Source organism: Triturus cristatus, chromosome 1_2 (genome assembly GCF_964204655.1).
Source record: "Triturus cristatus chromosome 1_2, aTriCri1.1, whole genome shotgun sequence".
Lineage (NCBI taxonomy): Eukaryota > Metazoa > Chordata > Amphibia > Caudata > Salamandridae > Triturus > Triturus cristatus.
Window position 1 is genome coordinate 1,052,422,029 of NC_140580.1, and position 25,906 is coordinate 1,052,447,934.

Below are 25,906 nucleotides of genomic sequence, written 5' to 3' on the forward strand. Positions count from 1 at the left end.
GATCTTCCAATCCTCAGTACAGCTTCTTTCATCAGCTTATGGAGAAGAGCTCTCAATGTACTGAGACTGAGCTGGATATTTCCACCCCTCTGTACTCTCTCGATCTGTCGTATGAGATCTGAAACCCTCTGACTCCCCGCTGAAAGCTACAATGGACTTTCTCTATCATGATAATGTGAAAGCCACTCCCCTTCTGTATGCGTTCACTAACCAGAGTATTGGTCCTTAAGGAAAGTTAACCACAATGCACCTTTTGCAGAACTCCTTGTCACAGTGGAACCATGCAGTTCCCCTTAAACTGGCCTGTGTCTGTCTGATCACGTCCATACATTTCCACAAATAGACACTATGTCCTGGAGCCGTCTTGCATAGGACTCTCACATATACGGTATAAACTGTCTCCCAGTTCTCTATCACGGCCAGAACTCTAGGCCAGTGTGCCAAACCCCTTTCATCCTTTTTGTAATCTTCTTTTGCCCCAGTCTCTCTGTGACCAAAATTCAATATATCCACACATTCTCTTGCCCATATCTTCTACTTGACAGCCAATAAGTAGGAGCCCAAAGGCTTCGTGAAGCCCATATACATAGTGGAATTTCCTGCAACCACTCCTACCATGCTCGAACCTTTTGTTCCTGCTGCTTGGCCTACCATTCCAGCAAAAGTTACTCCCAGGTTTTCTGTATTTGCTTCTTTTTTCGTTTGATTCTCATTGTCCTGCAAAGATGAAACTGTGGTTGACTCAGCTCTCTCACTTCTAGGACTCTCCCTCTTGCTCCTATATCTTGATGCCACCCCTGTCTCTTTTACTGAATGTCCCATTTTCGTTCTTCTAACAATTGTCCTGTCACTCTCCTCTTGTGATGTTATCTTGTCAACCACATATCCAGAAATCAGTACTCACGTCCACCCTTGCTCATTCACACCTTGCACATCCCTTCTACATTCACTAACAAATCACCACATTCTACTTCTCTTATTTGCTTCCTTGCAGCTATCTCCGGAGACAATCACACCCCTCCTAAATCCACATACTTCAGGAGTCCCACATGTGCTCCCCTTCCAATTACTCCCCCTGGTACGCTGCCGCTCCTGTTCTGCATGCTACCTGTGTTTTGTCCCTGCCCCATCTGCTCACTCAGAGTATTCAACCACCATTTCAGTGCTGTCTTACTTTCTTCATTCCTGGATCTGTCCAGAAATATTTAAGGCATGCTCAAAGTGGCAGTTGCCCAGCGCCTCCACCTTCCAAAGGGTCCCTTGCTAAAAGGAATGAGACAGTTGAAATTCCTGCCTAAAAACATTGCTCATAAACACCAACTTATTTTTCTAATCTAGCAGCTGAGGATGCTTAACAGAGACTTAGCATCAGATTTACTAAGGGTTTGTGCCAGTGCAAAACATTTTTTTTTAAAGTCATGCAAAACAGCACATACTCTTGCGAGGATAGTTATTTTCCAGGGTAAAAAAGTTTTTTGTGCTGGAAAAAGTACATTTTCTCAGTGGAAATAGGGCTTTGTGCTGCTTTGCACCCACTTTGCATCACAGGGGCGCTACTTGTGTGTAAATTGGGTGGTTAAGCACTTATAGTTTTTTTATTAAACTTTCTTTATTGAGTTTTTCATAGGGCACAGTAATACACCACGAGTACGTCAGAAGTAAGCATCTGAATGCTAATAGTACAGACAGTATCCAATATGTAATGATATTTTACTCGTGTACAGACATTTCAATGAAAGCGCTGTAATCAAATGATCTGTCTCATTGCATCATAACAATTGCCCAACAAAAATCCGCCTCCCCGAAATACCTTAATTTATAAACCATGAGTGAGAATAACAGGGCTGTGTGTTGTGTGGTGGGTGTGGGTCTTCACCGCTACTCCTATGATATGATATCAGAAAAATATGAAGTGTCCCAGTACGGGTGGGGCAAGCCATGAGTAGAAGGCTGCCAGACAGGACGGCCACCGGGGACCGCAAGTATATTCAAAATTTGCAAAGTTATCCAGGACTATGTCAGCCGTTCTTTCCCTTGCCAAGGCCTGCCACAACCTTGCATGCCACTGGGTGACCAAGGGAGCCACTATTTTTTCCAAGAAGCTGCCAACACTGTCTTGGCCACCCCTAGGCATGACCACATGACCGAGCGATCGCCTGAGGTTAGGCACTTGAGGGACTCATCTCGCTGACCCAAAAGGCTGAAGCCTGGCGTAGATGGTATCGGATACCCCAATTTTATTTTTATTTGAGCAAACATTTCTGACCAGAATGGGCGGATTAAGGGACAGTCCCACCAAACGTAATGGAAATCCCTGAGTAACCCACACCCTCTCCAGCAAAGGTCAGATGTGTTCAGATAAATTCTTTTGAGTTTAGTAGGATAAAGATACCAATTGTACATATTTTAGAATGGGAATCACTCATTCCCATAGAGTGGTTGAATCTAGGTATGTCGCGCCATGGAAAAATCGTTTACAACACATGTAATACATCACATGCCATTACAACGCAAGTAGTTACAACAAAGTGTTGTTACATCGCATGCCATTACAACGCAAGTCGTTACAATGACTTGCTGAAGGGGGCAGAAGGTGTTGGATTTGTTGGATTTTCAATTTTCAATCCAACACCTTCCCTACTGTTGCACACACTGGAGTTGTAATAGTTAATGATACTATTCCAAACTCCAGCGACCCTCTACAGCAAGACGTTGTAACGACTTGCGTTTTAATGGCATGCGATGTAACAACGCGTCGTTGTAACGACTTGCGTTGTAATGGCATGCGTAGAAAACTCATACGTTATAGTGAGTGCTATTTTCGGGCCATAGCTTCCACCATAGCTCATCCGACACTGTATCCCCTAGTATATTAGTCCAAAAATCGGTGTTTTGTGGCCGAATTTTGAGGTAAGGATCCATTAAAAGTGAAGAGAGGAAGGATATATTACATTTAGCTCCCCCCCCCCATTGCTTGTTTTACAAATTTCTCAAATGGGGGAAGATCTCTAGTGACTGCAATGGTAAGCCAAAGTGTAGGAAGCTGGGTTTTTGTTGCACTAATGCCCCCACTTTTTGCCAGATTTCTGATGCACTTTGACTTGATGTGCCCTGGCTCCCTGCTAATCAGGTTCCCAGGGCCTGAGTTCTTTCCCAAAACTGTACATTGGTACTCACAATTGGCACCTTTCTGGCCACATGAAAGTCCCTTATAAAAGGTACCATGTGTACCAAGGGCAAAATGACCAGGGAAGGCCTCTAAGGGTTGCAGCACATTGCGCCACCCTTAAAGGTCCTGTACCGTAACACACAGACACTGCCATTGCAGGCTGCGTGTTTTGGTGCAGAGAAAAGTGAAGAGTCGACATGGTACACACACTTGTGTGCCATGCCTGCAACCAACTGCCTATGGTATAGGTTAGACACCCCTCTAGCTGGGTGTACTACACCACTGGTGAGAGTACAGTTGCATGAGCACTGTCCCCCTACAGTGTCTAAGTCCATTCTTAGACATTGTAAGTGCTGTAAAGTCACAAAATAGTACATGGTCTGGGAGTTTGTCATTACGAACTTCACAGCACCATAATGACTTTACTGAATTCTGGGAAGTTTGGTAGCAAACGTCTGAGCATAATAAACCCACACTGATGCCAGTGTGGAATTTATTATCCAATGCACTCAGCAGGCATCTTAGAGATGCCCCCTGAAAAAAAAAAGCCTCTGGTGGGTTCCCTGACTGGTAAACACCAGCCTGCCACCATGAGACATGTTTCTGGACCCCTGGGGTGGGAGCCTTTGCTCCCTGGCCCAGATTCAAAGCCTTTCCTGGGTGGAGGTGTTCACACCTCCCCTAGGTCAGGAAGAGACATTTGTGGCAGAGGAGCTTCGAAGGCCTTGCTGCATTTGTAATGTGACCCTCAGCCTCTCCTGCTATCACGAGCAGGCCCCCTTCCTGTCTCACCCCATTTTTGGCGGGAGGGCAAGTTGGAAAACCTAGCCCAGAAGGTGGTCCCACCTTTGCCACCCCCACTCCTCAGGTGGGGGAGGCGAGGTGAAGTCCACTCTTCAGTGCCCACCATCTTTCAGATGGCAGGCACTCTTCGATTAGTGTTAGGGATTGTGCCCACTCCCCCAATGTGGGGTGAGCACACCAAGGGTGTAGTCACCCTAAGGTCAGTAGCCCATTGGCTACTGACATCGAAACCCCTAAAACACCCTCTAAATACAGTATATAGGGGCAGCCCTGAACCAAGAAAAGAGATTACCGCAACCTACAAAGAAGAAGGACGTAAGAAGACGCCCAGCAGAGGAGACTGTAGAGAAGAACTGACTTGGCCCCAGCCCTATAGGCCCGTCTGCAGTTTCCAGAGATCTTGCATCAAGATTGCCTTGTCCTGCAGCCAGTGACCTCTAGAACCCCTGGGAGGACTTACTGCCATCAACAAACACCGGATCTCCTGTGCACAGCAGCTCTGTTCAAAAGAATCACCAAAGAAAGACTCTGAGCCTTCTGAGGACAAATAAACCCGACTTCTAGAACTCACCACTGCACCTGACGCCTATGGCCTGAGTCTGAGTGGCCCACTGATCCCAGCGAGGTCCTCCAGTGCTCCAGAGTCCAAGTCTACCATGGGTTGACCCCTCTAGGAATCCCCGACGTCGACTGCAGCCTTTGCATGGAGACCTCCCCAACTGCAAGTGACCCGGTAAGGTGAAATCTGCCCTCAAACGGCACCCCTGCATCTGGCTGCCGTGTGCCCTTGAGAAGAGGACTTGAGGTGCACCTACCTCCCTGAGCCCTCCAACATACCTGCCCAGCTGTTGGTTTCTCCCAGAAGACTTCCTGGACGAGCTTGCAGCCAAAACCCAAAACCGGCAACTCCCATTGAAAACAACAGGGCACCTGACACCAAAACAGCACCCTGCACCCAGCCTCCCCAGTGCCGCAGTGGGTGCACTTTGTATGTTAACTTGAACCCCCCCTTTGCCCTGAGCTTAACCCTAAGAGCTTTGCTTCCTCAACCTTGTTGCTTGCTCTTGAGCAGTCACCAACCGGAGGCCCCCTATCCCCCATTGGATCAAATTGGGACTCAGCATTCTGAACCCGCCCGCCCTAGTGCAGCTGAGGGTGCTCTTGGAGTGCATCCTTGACCCTGGGTAAACCCTGTTCTAACCCCAGAAACCCAATTCCCAAAACCAAGTACTTACCTGTAAACTCATAACTTCACTTCCTCCCATAAGATTACATTGACTGTTTTTCTGTGAAAAACGTTTCAAGTATGGAGTTGGAAATTCTATGGAAAGTCATAAAAGTTTTGTTACTTAGCTTTATCCAGAAAATGTCCCAGTGTGGTATCTAGATACACATATCTTGGTACACCACACTGAGTAAGTAAAGTAATCTGAAAAGTATTCCAACAACAACTCACAAAGTAAATATAAAGTAACTGTATAGTAATTTCAACTATGTATGAACATTTTAACTTACCAGTAACCGAACCAATTGCATCCAACTTCATTCAATTGTATTCAACTGCATTATTCTTGCAAAGTACTATTACACTTACCTGTGCCAGGCCGTGCTTGGTTCTAGAAATAAAATATATCTAAATAGTATTTTTATACAAAACAAATTGGTCAGATTTCAGTCTTTGAGTGTTAAAATCATTTCTTGCCTGTGTGTACAATAAATGCTAAACACTACCCTCTGATAAAGCCTTACTGCTCACTCACACTACCACAAATAGAGAGGAAGGTATTATCTACTTTTACCTCTCTAAGCATTTGGGGATCCACTGGACGCTGTGCACACTATACCTTTCTTTGGTAATGTATATACAGAGCCAGCTTCCCACACAAAGTCTTGTTCTTTCAAAATTAAGAATATCCCATCCATGGAACAATTTAGAGACAGTAAGACAACCTCCCTCCAGAGATCAAAAGGGCCTGGTGTACGTGCTGGAGGAAAGGCAGGGTTAAAATTAATAGGGGTGAATGGAGAGGGGAATATGGCCCATGCAGCTGTGGGATTCACGTCATGCCAGGCTTTTAGAGTAGTTTTTTAGGTGTGCAAAGGTATGCATTAGGGGGTTGGTCTGCTTTTGGTTTCCATAAAATGTCCTAAACATAGCGGCCCACCACCGCATGGTCCATATGGAGCTAGTGTTTATCCGGTACTCTTAGAGACCACTCAGATATCACTTTCAGCTGCGCCACCTTATAGTAAGAGAGAACGTCAGGAAGAGCCAACCCTCCAGCATCTTTAGGTAATCACAGCAATTTACAAGAGAGTCGGGCTCTGCAATCCTGTCAGATAACGCTGGTCACTAGTGAGCGTAGCTTTGACAAAACTCCCAGTTTATTTCAATTGGAAGTCCCTGAAACAGATATAAAACCATGGACAGACATTTTGATTGCATGAATACAGCCAAGCCAAGATAAATATATGGGAGCTCACCTTGTGAGATCAGCTTCAAGTTGTGAGAGGGGGTAAATTGGCCCTGTATAAATCAGAGAACTTGGGGATGATTTTAATCCCAAAATATTTAAGACTTTTTTTTATCCCATTGGAAAGGGATAGATCCCACTGGCGTCCCCTTCTCAGATGTAGGAAGAGTCAGGTTCAGTATGAAGGATTATGATGGTTAATTCAATAACCTGCTTCTCAAAAAATGCCAGTTCCTGCTATAAAGCCCCTAGAGAGGTTGAGGGCATAGTTAGGGAAAGCAGCACAGCATCAGCGAAGAGTGACATTTTGAGGTTAATATACACAAAGGAGAGACCTTGAATAGCTTTCTCATCTCTCACTTTTGCTGCAAGGGACTCTATACTGAGGGTGAAAAAAGTGGTGCGAGGGGGCACCCCTGGTGAGTACCCCACTCTCATTTAAAGGGGTCTAAGCCCACTTCGTTTAGTAGTACTCGTGAAATCGGGTTTGTGTAGTTAGCCTGGATCATGTTGAGAAATCGTTTGCACAGACCGATCCGATGGAGAGTGAGGAAGAGGAAGGACCAATTCAACCTGTAGAAAGCTTTTTCAGCGTCTAGCACCAGTAGAACTGTCGGTATGTGTTTTTGGGTTGCTTTCTCGACCGGTTGACCACCCACCTCAAATTATCGTGTGTTTGTCTCTCTTTGATAAACCTGGATTGATCTAGATGAATCAGATCTGGCAGAATATCTTCTAGCCGGGCTAATCGGACCTTAGTGCATAATTTGGCATCCAAATTTGATAGAGCAATGGGCCTTTATGAAGAACAGTAGAGTGGGTCCTTCCCCTCTTTGAAAGGACTGAAATTAGAGCTTCACTCAAGGAGTGTGTAACTTTGTGAGAGGTAGCTATATGATTTAACAGTGTTGTCAAGTGGGGTACCAAATCAGAGCTGAACGTTTTATAAAATTGGGGTGTGAAGTCATCAGGCCCAGGTGATTTGTGAAGTTTAAGGGCAGAAATATCTGCCTGGACCTTATCTTTCCTGATCGGACTACCTAAACCCTTAATTTTGATCATTGGTCACCTGAGGTAAGTTTATGTCATTTAGGTATTTTAGGTGATCTGCTTCTTCGGATGGCTCAGCTGTATACAACTGTTTATAAAATCTCTAAAGGCTTTTGCTTTGTCGTCCTCCGCTGTTGCCACCCCGCCATCTAAATTGATGTGACTGATGTATTCCTTCTCATGCTTAACCGTTAGTTGTCATGCTAAGTGGGAGACCACATTGTTTCCCTGATCATAAATCCCATATCTAAGAATTAGCAGAGTATACTCTGCCCTATTCATGTATTCCCATCTCTTTGCTTCCTGCACTAGCAAAAATCTGTGAAAAGGTGGTTAACAAACAGCTGACCGACTTTGTGGAGAGTGAGTTGATTTTACACCCAGCTCAGTCGGGCTCCCGAGCAGGACATAGCACTGAAACTGTCGAGGTGGCAGAGGCCATACGTGACTGTCTGGATGCGGGCGGGAGGGCTGCACTTATTCTGCTTGACCTCTCGGCCGCGTTTGATACGGTCCCCCATCCTCTGCTTCTATCTCGCCTGGCCAGGATTGGGATGGCTGGGGCGGTATGGGAATGGTTTCGCTCCTTTTTGGAAGCCCGGACTGAGCAGATTTCGATACCACCTTTTTCCTCCACTCCACAGCGGGTCACTACGGGAGTCCCGCAAGGGTCTGCCCTTAGCCCCCTCTTATTTAATATCTATATGACCCCACTAATCTATCTAGCGGAAGGATTGGGAGCTAAGGTAATGGCATACGCAGACGATACCCAGTTACTTTTCACCTGGAAGACAGAGACTATCTCGGTATCTCAAGCACAAACTTGCCTGGCTGCAGTATTTCTCTGGATGGAGGAGGCAAAACTTAAATGTAATGAAGGGAAATCGGAGGTTCTTCTCTTTGGTAAGTTCCCCTCAAATTTCAAAGAGCAACTTTGGCCACCAGAATACCCCTGCCCTACTTCCTCTGAGAAATCGGCAAAGAATCTAGGGGTTTGGTTTGATGAGCATCTTTCATTTGAGACACACATCAAGAAGGTGGCGGGTGGCTGCTTCAGTTTACTTAAATCATTCAGAAGTTTTTTCCCCTGCTGCCAATAGCTGCTAGACAAACACTTATATGTGCACTGATTATGTCTCGTTTGGATTATGCTAATGCCCTCTTTTCCGGTATTCCGGCATATATGCTAAAAAAACTTCAGATAGTCCAAAATACTGCTGCCAGATTGTCATCCGGATTATCCTCTCGGGACAGTGTACAGAGCCAGCTCCGTCTGTATCACTGGCTTCCAGTAGCCGCTAGAGTGAAATTTAAGCTACTGATCTTGGCCTATCGGGCACTGCATGGTAGCGGGCCTATATACCTGCAGAAGCAGATTGAATTCTATGTTACGGGGCGGGCTTTGCGCTCCGCGTCTCTGTACTTGGCTCATGTTCCACGCTTTCAGCGACAGAGGATTGGAGGTGGCTCCTTCACGGTGAAGGCAGCTACGGTATGGAATACTCTGCCACTCAGCTTGCGTTCCACCCAGGATTTGGGTACGTTTAAAAAAAAGCTGAAAACTTTTCTGTTTGTTTAAGGATGAGTTTCCAGGATTTGGGTATGTTTAATAAAAGCTGAAATCCTTTCTCCCGCTTGAGGATGAGTACCCCACCTCCATAGACTCGCGCTGGGACACTCCCGAGTATCTGTGCGCGTAATAAATGCATATAACATAACATAACATATATCGCATTCAGGTTCCCTTTAAGTGTAGTGACCTTTCCTTGGAGTGGTAATGAGGGAGTGTCTTTGTGGGCCTGTTCTGCTATTTGCAGTTTCTCTTCTAGTGCTAATCTATCACAGGTTGTCTGTTTAGTTAAAGTAGACAGGAGTGAAATGCATTTCCCCTAATTATGGCCTTAAAGGTGTCCCAAGTATTGGACAGGTTAGTATCCCGAGGGTCATTTGTGTGAAATCGCTAATAGTCTTACATAATTCATGTCTGAAATGGCGATCCCACGCTAGTGGGCCAGGGAAGACCCACCTATGATATTTAGGTGTTAGGGAGCCCATTCTAATGTTAGAACTACAGGAGCATGGCCTGAAAGAGCAATTGAATGGACTGCAGCTTGCATAATAGTGTGTTCCATTGGTCAGCTCAAAAAGGTGTAGTCCAGTCAGGAGTATGTGCGATTCAAATGGTAAAAGAAGGTGTAATCTTGAGTATCAGGAGGGGTGATCCTCCAGGCATCTATGAGCCCAGATGAACTCAATGTTTGTTTCATGGCTTTAGAAAAGCTCCCAGTGAAGGAGCGATGAGGTGGGTGCTATCCAGTTCTGGATTCCAAGTCAGATTGAAGACCCCCATTTAAATAATCTCCCGCTCAGAAAACTCTCCCAGAAGGGTGAGACTCGATTGTATGAAGGCAGTCTGGGCTGTGTTAGGCGCATATCTAGAGGCTATAATGCACATCCATCCTGCAACGTTCCCTTTCACTATCAGTAGTCTCCCTTCCTTCTCTGTTTACACCCTGTTGGTTTAAACTTGAGTGAGGAGTGAAAGAGGAGGGCTACCCCATTAAGCTTGGTGAGGGCCGAGGATTTGCAGATCAGGGGGTACACTTTATTGCACAATCTATGATCCTTGGTTTATTTCCGATGAGTTTCTTGCAACGCTATTTAATCAGGTCTCGAATCTAGGAAGAATTTCCATAAATTATGATGTTTGGCCGGAGCGTTCCGCCCCTTGACATTCCAGGTTAGTACTGTTAACACCATGATAACATGTACCAGGTAAATTCAAGCAATAGCCCCATGTCCAGCACTCTGCACCTCGCCATCCTTTAAGCCCCCCACATAGGTAGAAAGAAAGAAGCCAATCTCCAGACCCCCCGCCTCTCTCCCACCACAAACTAAAAGTAACTCACGCATGGAAGAAAAACAAAAATAACAAACAAGAGCAACAATGGTGTAGCTTGGTCTTAAATCACATAGTTGAGGGCATGTAGGTCACATACATCTATAGCATTCTAATAGTATGCACATAAGATCAAGGTGAATTGGTATCAAGTAATCATCATACTCAAAGAGAAAGTGCTCCAATTTCACAATAGTCAGTCAATGATCTCATAAAGAGCTTTAGGAAGTGTAACTGAACGAAGAGCACTGGATTGAAAGAGAAGATTACAATAGAGGATGAACGAAAGAGTCACACAGTTTAAAGGATACTAGGATCTGAGTCTCCCTGTATCAGGCTTCCGTGGTCTGTACATGTGTGGTTATGTCAAACTGGGGCCCAGCATTTCCCCTGCCATTTCAGTCATCTCTGTGAAAGCCATTGTCCTTTATCAGTTCCCGACAATGAACTTGTGGAAGGTCTCTCTCGGTGTCCGTCGGCGTCTAAGCGTTCTGGAGATGGTATGCTCAGTAGCTTCACCGCCTCTGCCATGTCCGTGAAGTGATGTGACTTATTTTGATGTTCAAAGGCAAGGCCAAAGGAATAGGTCCATCTATATTTGATGTGGTTGTGGCACAATTTATCCATGACAGGTTTAAATTGGAGTCCGTAAGCCAAAGTGGCTGGTGCAATATCTTGAAAGACAGAGCATGCCACGCCTTGAAGGAGACTGACTCCACCTTTCTCGTGGCTTGCAAGATTGCTTTTATCACTTTAAAATACTGCAATTTTGCTACAACATATCTGAGTCATTAGCCTTCACCAGCTTGTAGAGTTCCTACTCAGTGAAGATGTTGTAGTTTGGCCTTGGTATGCTTGTCCCCCAGGAGCTCAGAAAACATGTCTACCACAAATGCGTCCAGAGTCCACATCTTGTTGCAGTATCGAGAGCCTGTCATTAAGGTCTGAATAAAGAATCTCTGAAGAGTTAGCCAAGTCCACTTCTAATTCCTCTCTCAGCTCCTTTTTAAAGTCTTGTAGAGAAGACAGAAGGTCTTCCTTGGTTCAAGCCATTGCGTCGTCTCTAGCAGTAGAAGGATGTAAGACTAAAGACTCCGTTGGTTGTAGATGGACACTCTATTCAGTTGTGTCTTTTTCAGAGGCATGTAGGCTACAGTCAAGGGCCCGGGTAAATGACTCAGAGAAAGAGTTGACACAGTGCATCCCTCAGTAAGCTGCTGAAAGTTGTGTAACCCTTCAGGTTTTCTCCCATCAGTAAACTTTCCAGTGAATGGTGCGATGCTAGGGTGAAACAGGATGCTACAAAGCCTGAGGCCCTTTTAATGGAGATGTTTATGCACTGCCAGACTCATTAATCATCAAGGGCCAGATCGTAGCTTGGGTGGTAGTGCGTGAACTTGCTAGGCCATCAGGGCATGGCTCTGAATAGTATTCTCATCTGTGTCCTCATTTGTCATGTACGCCGATCCACATAGCCCCTTCAGTCAGGCCGCAGAGCAGTATTGTTGCCCCTTGCAGTACAACCCTTAATGCCAGGAAGGGACACTCTCCCAGAAGGCCTCCATGTACTCCACAGGCCCAACACCACAGGTGGTGTGTGTTATTGCTTCTATAAACGGGGCTGCTGGCCTGAAATAGTGAGTAAGCTCAAAGTACGGCTGAGATCGGGGATCAAGGTTTGTTCCTCTGTCATCTGGAAATCGTGTATCCAGAAGGTCTCAACCATGCTGACTGTGTGTGTCGCCACTGCGGAAGCAATGTCTCCTATGACTGCCATTTTAAAGTCAGGCAGTCTTGGAGGTCTCTGCATCTGTCTATCCAGATCTAGTGTGCGGTGCATCACTGCTGCTGTAAAGGTGACAAGGGTGAGGTGGGGACCGGGTCATTTCACTTGTTGCATTGGGTTTGCTCACCCATGACGCGCTGAGGTCCACGGCTCTGTCATCCTATGCCAGAGGGCTCAATTAGTACGGTCACTGAGATAGCACTTCTAGTACTCTTCTGGGGCCTCCCGCCACATCTCCAGCCTCACATCATTCAAGGCATGGCAATATCGATAATTTAATTGGACAGGGGCAGCCGCTGCCTTGACTTTAATTAATTCAATCAGCGGAGTTTGGGTGGTTTACCTCCACTCAGCCATTAAGGTCAAGCCCCCTATAGTTTTGATGTACAGCCCGATCTACTAAGATAGCCAGACTCTGCTTTGCACAAAAAATAACACCGCCCTGAAGCAAGCACTAACATGGCATACAATGTGTTGAATGTTTAGTAATTGTCTAGGCACTGTATATTGTATTGGAAGGGTATTGTTCAAGTACAAATACTATGCTAGAAAGCATGCACATATCACTGCACCATGGTGCTGGGGAGCCTGCTTGTATACACTGAAGAACCAGTGAACAACAACATACCATTTTTAATACATATGGCTCTGTGCTGCTTTCTCCTCCTTGTGCAATGTAGATTAGCAATTTACGTTGCTGCCCTGCGTTGCCCAGAAAACAAATACATCTGCTTTTAAGGATGCATGTCTGGCCTGTCAAGCCACTATCATCACTTTTTTTACAAGTTGATTACAATTAAATTGAAAAATAATCTTTCTAAGTCATTACTCACGTTTATCTCGTTTTTTTGTTTAATTCTGCAGAAAATATTAGAAAATTGTGCACACCCTAGACCACATCATATTCTCATCCCACGCCAACAAGAGAACCTGCTTAGGAATGAAAGTCAAAATGTTTGAATAACTCAATATTATTTGTGTGATTATTGTTGGAAAATTAATTCCAGTTCAACTCTTTTTTTTTAATGTAAAATGTACTCACATCTATCAACATTTTATTGGACTCAGCAAGCCAAATGTTGTCAGGATATTTAGTCCTTTAACTTTTGACAATGGTAGCACATTAGTTGGCTTCTTGATTGCTGGTTCACCAGGCATTGTGTGTGCATGTGTTTCATAGTTATATTTACATCAACTGAGTTTCACCAGACTTCCAGAAGTAAATCTTCAGTTTTTTTCATCAACCCCTCTCTCTTTTTCTCTGTCTCTGCCACACAAACACAACTGTCCATTACATATCCTGAGTAGAGCTGCTTCTTTTTTTCTACACTATAACCCTCTGTCGTTCCCGAGAGTCTGGTCCACTCCCACTGCCCAATCTGTTCTCCCTTTCTTCAATGGCCGTGCCTTCCTTCCAGCTGCCAGCTCCAGGTTTGAGAAACACGGCTCTGCAGTCATCTGGCTGTTGGTACTCAAATGATTATCTTAGCTCTAATCGCATACTCTCTGGGTTAGTTCAAACTAGTTCAAACTATCTATCTTGTGTTGTTCAATCACTGCATCCATCTACCACTCGGGCTACGATTCTTGTTTGTTTCTGCTGTCTCCTTGTCCTTTCCTCTAAAACATCTTCCCTTCACAGTCTCTTCCATGCTCTGCAGCTCTACCAGCATCTGTCATGTCCCCTCCTTGCAAATTCAGACTGCCTCATGGTGCCATCTCCATTCTGTTCTTTATCACCCACACCTTAATCTTCTGCTTGTATCTGCAGCTGCCAATTTCTTGCATGTCCAAAGTACCAACTATAACTGTTTATTCATGCTAGTCTCAGGACCCCAGACCATGCTCATCATCTTTCCTTATATTGTCATAGCTGTCAAGTTCCCATATCCATGAGTGAGGACTCAGTCCAGTATCAGTTTCTTCTTAGAAACCTGGGAATTGTATTCCTAGTTTTATCATGGGCTGGACTGTTCCCATGAGGCACAGGGTCAGACTGATTTGCATATGGCCATGTCTGAACTGGGGTGGCAGAGTGGGCTAAAGAACGGTGATGGATTAAACCCAGATCAGTTGACTGGGGGTGAGTGCTTGCAATGTTCAACACTCCGTCCATCATTTCCTTTGGTTTTTGCTTTGTTCGCCATAAGTTGGCAGGGTATGCTCAGACGTGAGTCCCTTGCTCACTTTGCCACTGGATTCAAGCAAGCCTGGCTGAAGACGGCTGAAATGCCAGAAACCGGTCCTAGGAAGCTTGTTTCGGGTCCAGGGAAGGCATGGCTTGGCAGTTCGGGCTGAACTGTTCCCATGAGGCACAGGGTCAGACTGATTTGCATATGGCCATGTCTGAACTGGGGTGGCAGAGTGGGCTAAAGAACGGTGTTGAATTAAACCCAGATCAGTTGACTGGGGGTGAGAGCTTGCAATGTTCAACACTCCGTACATCATTTCTTTTGGTTTTTGCTTTGCTATTATTCCTCCCCATCAGGTAACCCAGAGTAGAACATTTATAGTTATATTTGACCAAACGTTTGTGTTTGCTGCCAGCTCCCAGTCATAATGACATACTGGGTCGATAGTGTGCACTCTTCCCATGTGTGTGGCAACTGGGGTTTCACTTTCGTTCTCCCTCCCCTCTGACCTCGTGGTCACAGAGTCCTCCCTCGGGCCTCTAATGCCATTGTGGCCTTGGTGGAAAAGGGTCGTCTTTTCTTCTTAGCTGTATCACAGTCACAAATGCCTGTGTTTTATTTTCTATTTGCAATGCAGCCCTCCTCCAATCTCTGCAACACGATCCTTGCATAAAGGTTTCATACTCGAAGTACTAAACTTGGGGGAATATTTTCAAGCATGGCGTTAAAATTATCGCCGCTTTAGCGGCAGAAAGCTGCCGCTAAAGCGGCGATAATGGACTTGATAATATGCCGCAGAGAATTCCAATAGAAGCCCATGTTGACACCAGAACATGAGCTTCTATGAGAATTCTCACGGGTATATTATCAAGCCCATTCTCGCCACTTTAGCGGCAGTTTTCTGCCACTAAAGCGGCGATAATTTTAACGCTGTGTCTTGATAATATGCCCCTAGGTTCCTTAAAACTCCACGGGGCATATCAGCAACAACCGGCAATAATTATCGCTAAGCGCACTTAGCGCTAGGATAATTATCGCCGGCTAGTGTGGATTTTTATCGCTGAGATAGCGTGCTATTAGCAACGCTTATCTCAAAAGCGATAAAAATCCTAGGGCTGACTGCCAAACGTGAGATTATCGCTGGAAATCCAGCGATAATTCCACGAAGTTAGGCGATAGCTTGTTGATAGGGCCTCACATACTTAGCTATGATATCCACCTTCCATAGTATATCATGGCTAAGTCAGTTTCAACGCAGGCATAAGGAAAGTAGCGATAACAGAGGTTATCGCTACTTTTCTTGTCGCTATGCTGCTTTGCGTGAGGCTTGATAATAGGAGAAATGTCGCTTAGCGACATTTCTCCCATTATCCTGGGGAGGAACGCCCACTTTGCATCTCATTAGAGATGCAGAGATGGGCGTTAGGAATTCAGGCGCTAAGGCAAGGTTTCACGCGATAGCGTGACCTTGCTGATATAGCGACAAGCAGCAAAAGCGGGTATAATTTTTTATCGCCGCCTTGTAGATATGCCCCCACATGAGCTGTGCAATCTGAGCTTCCAAGTCCACTTGAATCTTTGACACCTTCAGCTAGTACTAGCTTTCATATAATAACTAAAGTTGTCATCTAACTCTAGGTTGTTATGGTGTCTTGTTTCCAGGCCAGGGTCTACCTTTGACAAACGGATGTGTTTTGGGAGTTGTACTGTTACTTACATTTAACCAATTGCACTAACTCTTGTGATCACAACGATTTCTAACAGAAAAGCCCATGGCTTTTTTTTAACCCATTCTTACGATGTTGAAGGTTTCCAAATTATTCCCTTTCGTCAGGAGACATCCGAGTTCTCAACCTAAAGAATTTTCAGGAGTTTATCAGTTCATATCAATTGAACCAATTTGACTAACACACCCCAAAACAGGTGGATGAAAGTCCAGGACCTGATCATAGTTTCCTGATACACATCTTTGAGAATCTTATTGCTGCTAAAGCGGCGATAATTTTAACGCCGTTTCTTGATAATATGCCCCCTTGAAAGCAAACTATAGGCAAATAGACTAATGTGCTGTTGCAATAGAGTCTGTGCTGGCTGGATGTGACACACGTGATATAGGCTCATTTGACAACGATTTTCCCCGGGGAAAGGATAGGTTAGATATCTGCAGGTTGCCACATAAGGTTTGTTGCTGCATAGCTGCCTCGTTTACCAGGTCCCCACATTACTAGTTATGCCAGTCCCATGTTTTTCTTCGAATTCTGAGACTTGTAGTCTTATTTAACCCAGTATATAACCAGAACTACAAGTCCTGAAATTCTAAGAAAAATCTGGGACACGACTACCTACCTACTCACACATGGACTTGGGAAACTTGGCAGCTATGTAGCTGTAGATTGTTGCATAGAAGGTGCTTTATGTGTGTGCCACAGGGAACCAGCTCATAGCAATACTAATAATAAGTCATCTTTTGCGACTCTGAGAAGCCCTTGGACTGGTATTTTCATGCGGGGCCGAAGTAGCTAATTTTCTTTTTGTTTTCTTAGCACTCTCGCACATGCTGTTTTGTTTTACAAGTATAAACACAGGGCCACAAAAAGCAGAATTCTATCAAAATCAGAACTTCCCAAGCCTCTCCTGTCGAAATGAGTCCTCTCATGAACTCTTTTTGGCCTCTTCTTGTAGCTTACGTTTTGATAAGATTGTGAGGTCGTTTAAGGCTATTAAATTGTGCTTTTGTTTCTCTCCTTTCATGTCATCGGGGAACTGTGTTTCAAAGTCTTGGCTTTACTAATACATTTAGCATTGCCAAATCACTTTAGGTCATAAGAACACAGGACTCTGCTCCAGGGCTTTCATTTGGCATCCTAATGCCGTCTGGAAATTGCAGTCTTGGTTTCATTCCATTGAAGCAATTGAACTCACACACCTTATTACAATGATTTGTAACAGAAATGGCCAGAACTTGAAACTGGTGCTCTGATAACATTGCACTCCCTGGCAACTGTAGTTATAAGCAATGCTTTCAACTGGATAGATGTAAATAGTGCATGTCCATGTGTGACATTTTCAGGTAACGCTGACTTTTTAGTTAAAAACAGAATGCATAGTCAGATTCCTAACCCTCCCTGGGATAATGTAATGTAAAGTGTTGTTTGCAAAAATGCCTAGGAAGCCTACAGGCATCACACAGAGCTGCTTTAATCCAATTGGTTCAACAGAAAATAATCAAGGCAACATCAGCAAAGCATTAGGTTGTCAAAAGAAAGTCTAGGACTGAAAACATTGGGACTGTTAGCACCCAAGGATTGGTAAAATTGGGTCTAAAATCAATCACCTCAAATTTACAGCTTGGGCCCTCAAAATCCTGATAGCACATCACAGGTCGGAAGGACCTTTGCCCCCATTTTTCGATTGGAGCTAAAACAGAACATACAGCTGAGAGAGATGAGCCCAGTCAGACATACCTACTTAACCACATGGTCTTTCTAGCAGCTTGAGAGGTAAGAGAGAGAACTCAATCACAACTTAACATTTCAATATAGATTAACCAAAATGTGATCACTCAATAATCCAGTCCATAACTGAATATAAGATTAGTAAGGTTTAATTATAAATTTAGACACATATCAATATAAACAAGCCTCAACATTATCATGTATAAATACAGATTGAACAAAATGAGTCCAAATCTCCTAAAGAGATTTACCCTATATAACAAAAAGCAGATAACTACTTCTATAATGACAATGCAAGTAATTCAGAAAAACAATTGTGTATTAAACTGCATCAAATGATTCTCAAAGGTAAGCATGAGCATGCTATTTCTGCCTACACTGCCTTAAAGGGACAACGCTAATCTAAGAAGCATTGAATAAAGGTGAAATTAGAAAGTTATCAGTTGCCAGAGTCTTCAGTAGAAGGCATTTGAACCATGGGTCACGTAGCATAAAGCCACACAAAGAAAGTGACCTGACCTCATTTGAACAGTAACAGATAGATGTGGTGCCTCAGTGTCATGTTTGGATGTATATGCACCTCTCTGTCCTTTGGGCCGCCATTTGCTTGTACGAAACTAGAGTCATGGAAACTAGAGAAGGCAGGGATCCAACTGACATGTTTTGGTTTTAGGATAAATGATCTAAATGAGACAAGCTGGGAATTTATCCTCAGTATATCCTCTGGCCCTATACCGTAACATTTCAAATAAACATGACAATATAGCCCCCCAGGAAAGGATCAAAGTGAAACTAAAACAAGAACATTGACCAATAAGAGATGTTATGCTAGCCCTGTATAATCCTATGCTAATGCTCAGTAGAAACAGGATAAAGAGGAATCTATACCAATATACAGACTGCTCCTGAAGTTCCACACAGGAGATAGAAGAGGTCAGGTAAAAAGGTGGCAGGTGGCACAGGATCAAACTAAAGCAAAGTGGTCACCTGCCTCCCAAGGAGATAAACAATATCTTTGAAGACATCTCTATTTTCCCCAGTATTCATAAGTAAAGAGAATGCTCTCAGATAAATCTGAAAAATCAGAAAAATCCATATAAATAATAGCACTAAACTTGGTACTTTTGTTAACTCCTTTCCATTTACTATGTTACCTTCTGCTACTGCACTTGAAACTTTGACTTGCATGTTCAAGGGAATGTCCAAAGGCCCTCCAGCTGGATCCCCCAAAAATGTTAGTGACTGTACTGAATTTGACATTGTAAAAGTTGCTGAGGGCTCTGATGTATCTAGATTAAGAGCACGGAATAAATTACACAAGTCTTTCTTCAAATCCCAGGTTCTAACTTTGGCACAATCAGTCCTGTTAGAAAGAGCAGCTGCCTCTGTTAGTCCTGTATCAACACAACAAAACCAGGTTTCTAAGGCGCTTATTATTAACCTTCCAACTTTCATCAACGTGTGTGAATTACTGCCATTTGCTCAGTTGTACTACTCTATTTTAAATATATTTTTATAGTAGTCACACTCCGTGTAGTTGCCTTTCTTTTTTTTTTTTTAAATATATATTTTTTTTTAATTGAAGACAGTCCTCCAATAACAGGGTTTCTTCAAACTAGCCTGATGTAAACCCCGCAATCACAAACTGTGAGAAATAATAAAAAAATGTGGAAAGACAAAATGACCCCTCACGTGCGCACCACCAATGGCATAGCTGGTTGGTACTCACCAGTTGTGCCCACTTTTATCATCATTGGCGGTCATTTTGTTAAAAAGGAAACGAAAAAAGTGTCCAAACAAAAAACAATTTTGTTGTGAGTTTTCCTGACTTTATAGTGCTAAGGTGTTCCTGTATTCTCACTTTGATTTTTCTGGACGGAAGCCCTATATACTGGAGATTAAATTCACACGTCAGCCTATACACCACATTTGTGGTATTACAATTGCTGAAGTGCGCAAGGAACCACTCTCTACCAGAATTAAGGTACACACTTGAGGTTTTCTTAGTCAGTGGACAACGTGCTCCGTGAGGCCCGGAGAAGTAAGGAGATAGAGGGCGATTTGGGTCTCGGATATCTAAATGGGTGATAGTCCGGGTTTCGAAATTGAAGGAATTGATTTTATGGATGAGGGAAACAACACCTTAACTTCAACATAGGGGCTTTGTTAGAAATGGGATTGGGATATGCGAGCATGCTATTACGATGGTTAATGGTGAACTGTTTCCCATATACACTTGCTGATTGATCGTGTACCTGTTTTTGTTCTTCGTCCCTCATGTTGCTAAATAAGGCTTTTTAACCTTCTTTCCTGATTTTACTTCAGATTGACATAATAACTATATGGTCATTTCGCAAGGAGGACTCATAAAAGGAGCTCTGTAGGTGACCTCAAAAGTGAAGCTGGTATACAAAACGTTGGCTATCTGAGGGTAAATATTGCTAGGCACATAGGTTGAAAACAATGTTTTTCATATTTCGGGGCTGGTTGAGGGGTTAATGACGTAGTATTTTGTTGTGTGTTTCTCTCTTTTTTTGCATTTGACAGTCTTCCATAACGCTGTGTCCAATACGGGTGCTTTGACGAAGTGCTTTTGGCCCTGATGAATTTGCCTAAATTATTGCGGCAAAGACACATGTTGGCATTTGAAAAGGTATGCATGAATGGCAACATATTCATTTTAGTTCGATGAAAACACTCAGTAAATAATAAAGGATTGCTTTGTGAGTGTTTTCTCAATTTTAATATCACACTTGGTTACATTGAGGGATATGACCTATTTCACTTCACTGCACTTGATTTTTGTTTGTACACTTTTTTAATTTCCTTTTTAACAAAATGACCGCCAATGATGATAAAAGTGGGCACAACTGGTGAGTACCAACCAGCTATGCCAATGTGAGGGGTCATTTTGTCTTTCCACATTTTTTGCATTATTTCTCACAGTTTGTGATTGCGGGGTTTACATCAGGCTAGTTTGAAGAAACCCTGTTATTGGAGGACTGTCTTCTGAAAAAATTGTTTAAAAAAAAAAAAAGAAAGGCGGCTACACGGAGTGTGACTACTATAAAAATATATATAAAATAGAGTAGTACAACTGAGCAAATGGCAGTAATTCACACACGTTGATGAAAGTTGGAAGGTTAATAAAAAGCGCCTTAGAAACCTGGTTTTGTTGTGTTGATGTTTGATGAGCGGAGGGCGACCAGGCTTTCTTTTCCCTCTGTTGCTCCTTTGTGAATACTCAGTTAGTCCTGTCCCAAGAAGTGACTGGCCCAGATACTTTCAATTGTAAATGAATAGGTTACTTATCATTGGTTATCATATTTCTGGTGCACACGTTATTTTCGGAAGATCCCTCACATCACAAATCTCACCAGGCACTAGACTGGACCCAAAAAGTTAAAACAGTTGTCCTGCACTGGTGGGTGGCGCCTTGGCTCTCACACAACTCCATTACTCTCCCTCCAAAGTGAAGTCACGGATAGATATATATCGACACCCTTCTTGCTCTGACATAAGTTAGCATCAATTTTACCATATGCCCTGAGAGCCGAAGACAAGACTTAAAAGAGAGACATCAGTGCAGTGCAAAAAAATAACATGAAACCTTTTAAACACCACAATGCTCTTCGGAATGGGGAGGCATGCATGTCGTGATGAATCTGAAGATAGATTGAGTTTCCACCAGCAACATTGTTAGTGATGGTAACCTTTCTTTTGAATAATAATTCCTCTCCTCATGAATCAATACCAAAGCATTAAACCCAATGATCAGGGTCTTAGGAGAAACTCAATCAAGAACTGTTCCATATGGACCCACCTAGGAAATCAGATCTGCAAGTCCTAGGTGGAAACAATAATGTGTTACAAAGAACAGTTCAACGTACACTCCTGATGGCGTGACTTCTAGATAGCTGTAAAGTACAAGGTCTGCCCTGGCAAGCATCCTCATACCACCAAAACACCCAACATAAGTGAAAACATCGGTCCCATCCTTATTCCATTAAACCACACCTTACAGACCATAGCTTTACAGTCTGTGTATTTTTAAAAGAAAGCAGCCGTGATACAGCCTATGGTTGCTCAACCATTCCTGATAGGTACCAATGTGTTCAACAATAACCTGCTAATTGAAACAATGCAAAGGTGAACAAAACCACTTGCAACACTGTTTAGGGGTGGGTAGAACAGTTTTCCATGTCAACCTTATTTCCATTAAAAATCAAAACCAAAAACACTGAAGAAGCAGGAAGAGGCCTAAATAGTAGCAATATCCACTGGACTAGAGATTGAAAAGCAGAACACAGACCAAACCCTTAGCAAAGAAAGAAGTGAAGTAGAACAGACATAAACTGTGTTTACATTTTTAATTAGAGATTCTCAAGTATTCTTCGATGAGAAAAGTATGTCCATTTCAAGCACTGACCATTATGCCACTAGACATGGTTCAGATTACAAACCCAACCCAAAACTTACAAATGTATAGGCAAGGTCAACATGAAGGATATCACAGCATGTTCCTGAGGAAAATCTAGTGTTGTGCCAAAAGGCATACATACATATAGTATCTGCTAGACCTCACACCTTTGCGTTGCCTTCACTACCCTGTTTTTGCTGAACCCCCTACCCCTGCCTTGCTGATATTAGGTCTCTGTGCACCTTACCCATGCTAACCAGGGGTAAAGTGCTTGTGCACTCTCCCTTAAACATGGTAAAAATCGCATCCGCCATGCAGTTTTCTCATCAATATTTTCACTACAAATGTTGCAGGGAAATTATCAACAATGCCAACAAAGATGTAATGAGTGATGTAATATGTGGGGTAATTAGCAGTGCTTGGGAATGGTGTGAGTTATAGTTGCCTTAGGGCACAAGTTATAGTTACTTGAGATAACTATAACTTCAGAATTTCTATGGTTTTGTGTGTATAAAATCTGAACCTAACTATGATGTCTCTGTATGTTTGCTATTTACTCAATGCTGTAATTGGTGCTATTAGGTAGCACACTGTAAGATCGTATGCAAAATTATAAATAAAGTTAAAAAACCCAATTTATAACATCTCTGTAACCTTTGTTTTTTTTCAGTGGATTTCTAAGGTTTTTAAATTTTTATTTCCTAACTATAGTGTTGCTGTAACCTTTGTTTTTTTCAGTGAATTTCTATGGTTTCTTAATGCTATTTCCTAACTATAAGATCCCTGCAACCTGGGTGCATGAGGGAGTGTGTGAGTGAGTGAGTAGTTGTGTGGGTTTGTGAGTAGGTGTGTGAGTGTGTGGTGGGTGTGTGAGTACGAGGGTGACTGGCTGTGTGGATCTGTGAGTGGCTGTGAGAGTGGCTGTGTGGGTGTGTGAGTAGGAGTGTGAGTGGCTGTGTGGGTGTGTGAATGACGTTATAGTTAGACTCAGATTCGTTCAAAACCATCAAAATTAAGCATGGTTACCTGAGCTAATTACAACCTATGCCCTGCAATGCACTGCTTATGACCTCACACATTACATCAGTCATGATATGGTCAGTGACATTACTGATAACATCACTGATGACATCTCAAATGACATCACTGATGACATCATCTAGTGAGTGTAAGTATTTCCTAAGAGTTTATGATTGTTAAACATATATACTAACCTACTACAAAAGTTAAATTAGTATAATAGGAACACTACTACTGTGTATCTGTGTGGATGCATTAGTTGCTGTGTCAGTGGCTGGACTGGTGAGTGAGTGGGTGTGTAAGTGGCTGTATAGGTGAGGGAGTGGCGGTGTGAGTGGCTGTATGGGTGGGTGCTGAATTTCTATGGTATTGTACAAGTGAAATCTGAGCTGAACTATATGGTCCCTGTAACCTTTGGTTTTTCAGTGCATTTCTAAGGATTTTCTTTTTTTTTTTCTTTTTTTTTTTTATAAATCTTTTTATTAACTTTGCTCACAGTTATCAACATAATATTTCTAAGGATTTTTGAATTGTGTTTCCCTGTAACCTTTGTCTTTTTAAGTACATTTTGGAGGTTTTTCAAATTCTATTTCCTGACTATAACGTCCCTGTAACCTTTGGTTTGTAAGTAAATGTCTGTGGTTTTTTAGCAAGAGGTCTCATTTGCAGAGGGGTGGAGAAAGGGGTTGGGGCCTCTGACCTGCTCTCAGGAATCACTCTGTGCCAGACATATTGGAGGTAAGAGGAGGGCTTCCTGGCCGCAAGGACCCTCAGCATTAAAGAGGACTTCATCCTCCAAGAAGTATTGCTCCAGGAGACGAATTTGCAAAGTGGTGGAGAAAGGGGAAGGGGCCTCCGACCAGCTCTCAGCACTGTGTTGGACTTGCTGGAGGTAACAGGAGGGGATCTTGGCCCCCAAAGACCCTCAGGATCCAAGGGGAGTTCATCCCCCAGACATCAGTGTGCCAGTAGGTGCATTTTCAGAGTGCTGGAGAAAGAGGGTTGGGCCTCTGAGCAGCCCACAGAAATCCCATTTTGTGGGACTTACTGGAGGGAACAGAAGAGGTTCTTGGCCCCCAAGGAGCCTTAGCATCCAAGGGTCTTCATCCCCCAAGCAGCAGGGCACCAGGAGGTTTATTTGCAGAGTGGTAAATAAAGGGGGCGTGGCTTCTGATGAGCTCTCAACAATCCCGTTGTGTGGGATTTACTGGTGGTAACAGGAGGGCTAGTGGCCCCCAAGAACCCTCAGCATTCAAGGGGACTTCATCCCCCAACCAGTAGTGTACTAGGAGGCATGTTTGCAGAGTGGTGGAGAAAGGGGGTACAGCCACCGACAACCTCTCAGCAGTCCAAAAGGCTTGGGACTTACTGAAAGTAAAAGGAGGGCTTGTTTGCCCTAAAGAACCCTCAGCATCCAAGGGGACTTCATCCACCAATCAGGAGTTTTCCAGGAGGTGCATTTGCAGAGTGGTGGAGAAAGGGGGCACGCTTCAATGATCTCTCAGCAATTCCACTTTATTTGAATTACTGGAGTAACAGTCCGGGTAGTTGGCCTCCAAGGACCCTCAGGATCCAAGGGGACTTCATCCCCCAACTAGTAGTGCACCAGGAGGCGCATTTTCAGGGTGGTGGTGAAAGGGGGCGGGCTGGCTTTTTTGTAAAAAAAATGTTGTTTTATTAGGTGAGGGGGGCCACATGGCCCCCATCCTTAGTCCGATTTTGACCCTGGGGACCCCATACCCAGGGGCTAGGCTATTTTGGAATGGGGAGGGGAGCTGTGTGGCCCCCTCCTAGGCCGATATCAGACCGGGGTCCCCATAGCTGGTCTTTTTTTCTTTTCCTTTTTTTATTTAGGGGAAGGGAGCCATGCCACTCCACTCCCCTTGCCTATTTAGGCCCCGGGAACCCATTCCCCATGGCCCAGTCATGTAGAGCTGGGTGGAGGGGGCCTGCGCGGACTCCCTCCCAGTGCCAAATTCAGCCCGGGATCCCAGCCCCTGGGGCCTGGCCATGTCTGTTGGGTGCCCCCAGTGCACCCAGTCCTTACAGGGACCACGGGGGTAGACTGAAGGCTCCTGTGGTCCCTGCTGGCTCCCCACCTCCTGCAAGAGCCGGCATTGCTTTCAAGACAGGGAGCAGCTGGAAAGGCAGCTCCCTGTGTGTGAAAGTAATTGTGCTCTGCTTCCAATAAGTGAGAGCATTTTCAATGCTCTCGATTTCTGGAAGCGGAGTATTTGTTGTGGCTCGGCAGGAGCAGTAAAGCTTCCACCAAGCCACAGCAAACAGCTATATCCTGGGCTGGGCACCCAGGGACATAGTAGGGGTTGGCCCTGGGGATGACGGTCCCCATTGCCATTCATGGCTCAATGAGGGGGATCAGGTGGCCCCCTCCTTTTTTTGTATAGTCTGTCCTGGGGAGGTGGCAGTCCACTCGGCCGAGAAAGGCCCGGGATGTGGGACATTACGACACCCCATCCAATTTAAAAAAAAAAATGGCCCTGGGGAGCCGGTGGTCCCTGGGGCACCGGGGTCCCTGAGGTCCCCCACTCCAAACTAATCATGGCCACGGGGAGTTGGTGGTCCCCGGGGCTGGGGGGTGTCCAAGTGGCCCTCTTCATAACAATGAATTTGTCCTAGGGAGGTGGTGGTCCCCGGGGCACACGGTCATCCAAGAGGCCTCCCATTTAAAAAATAAAT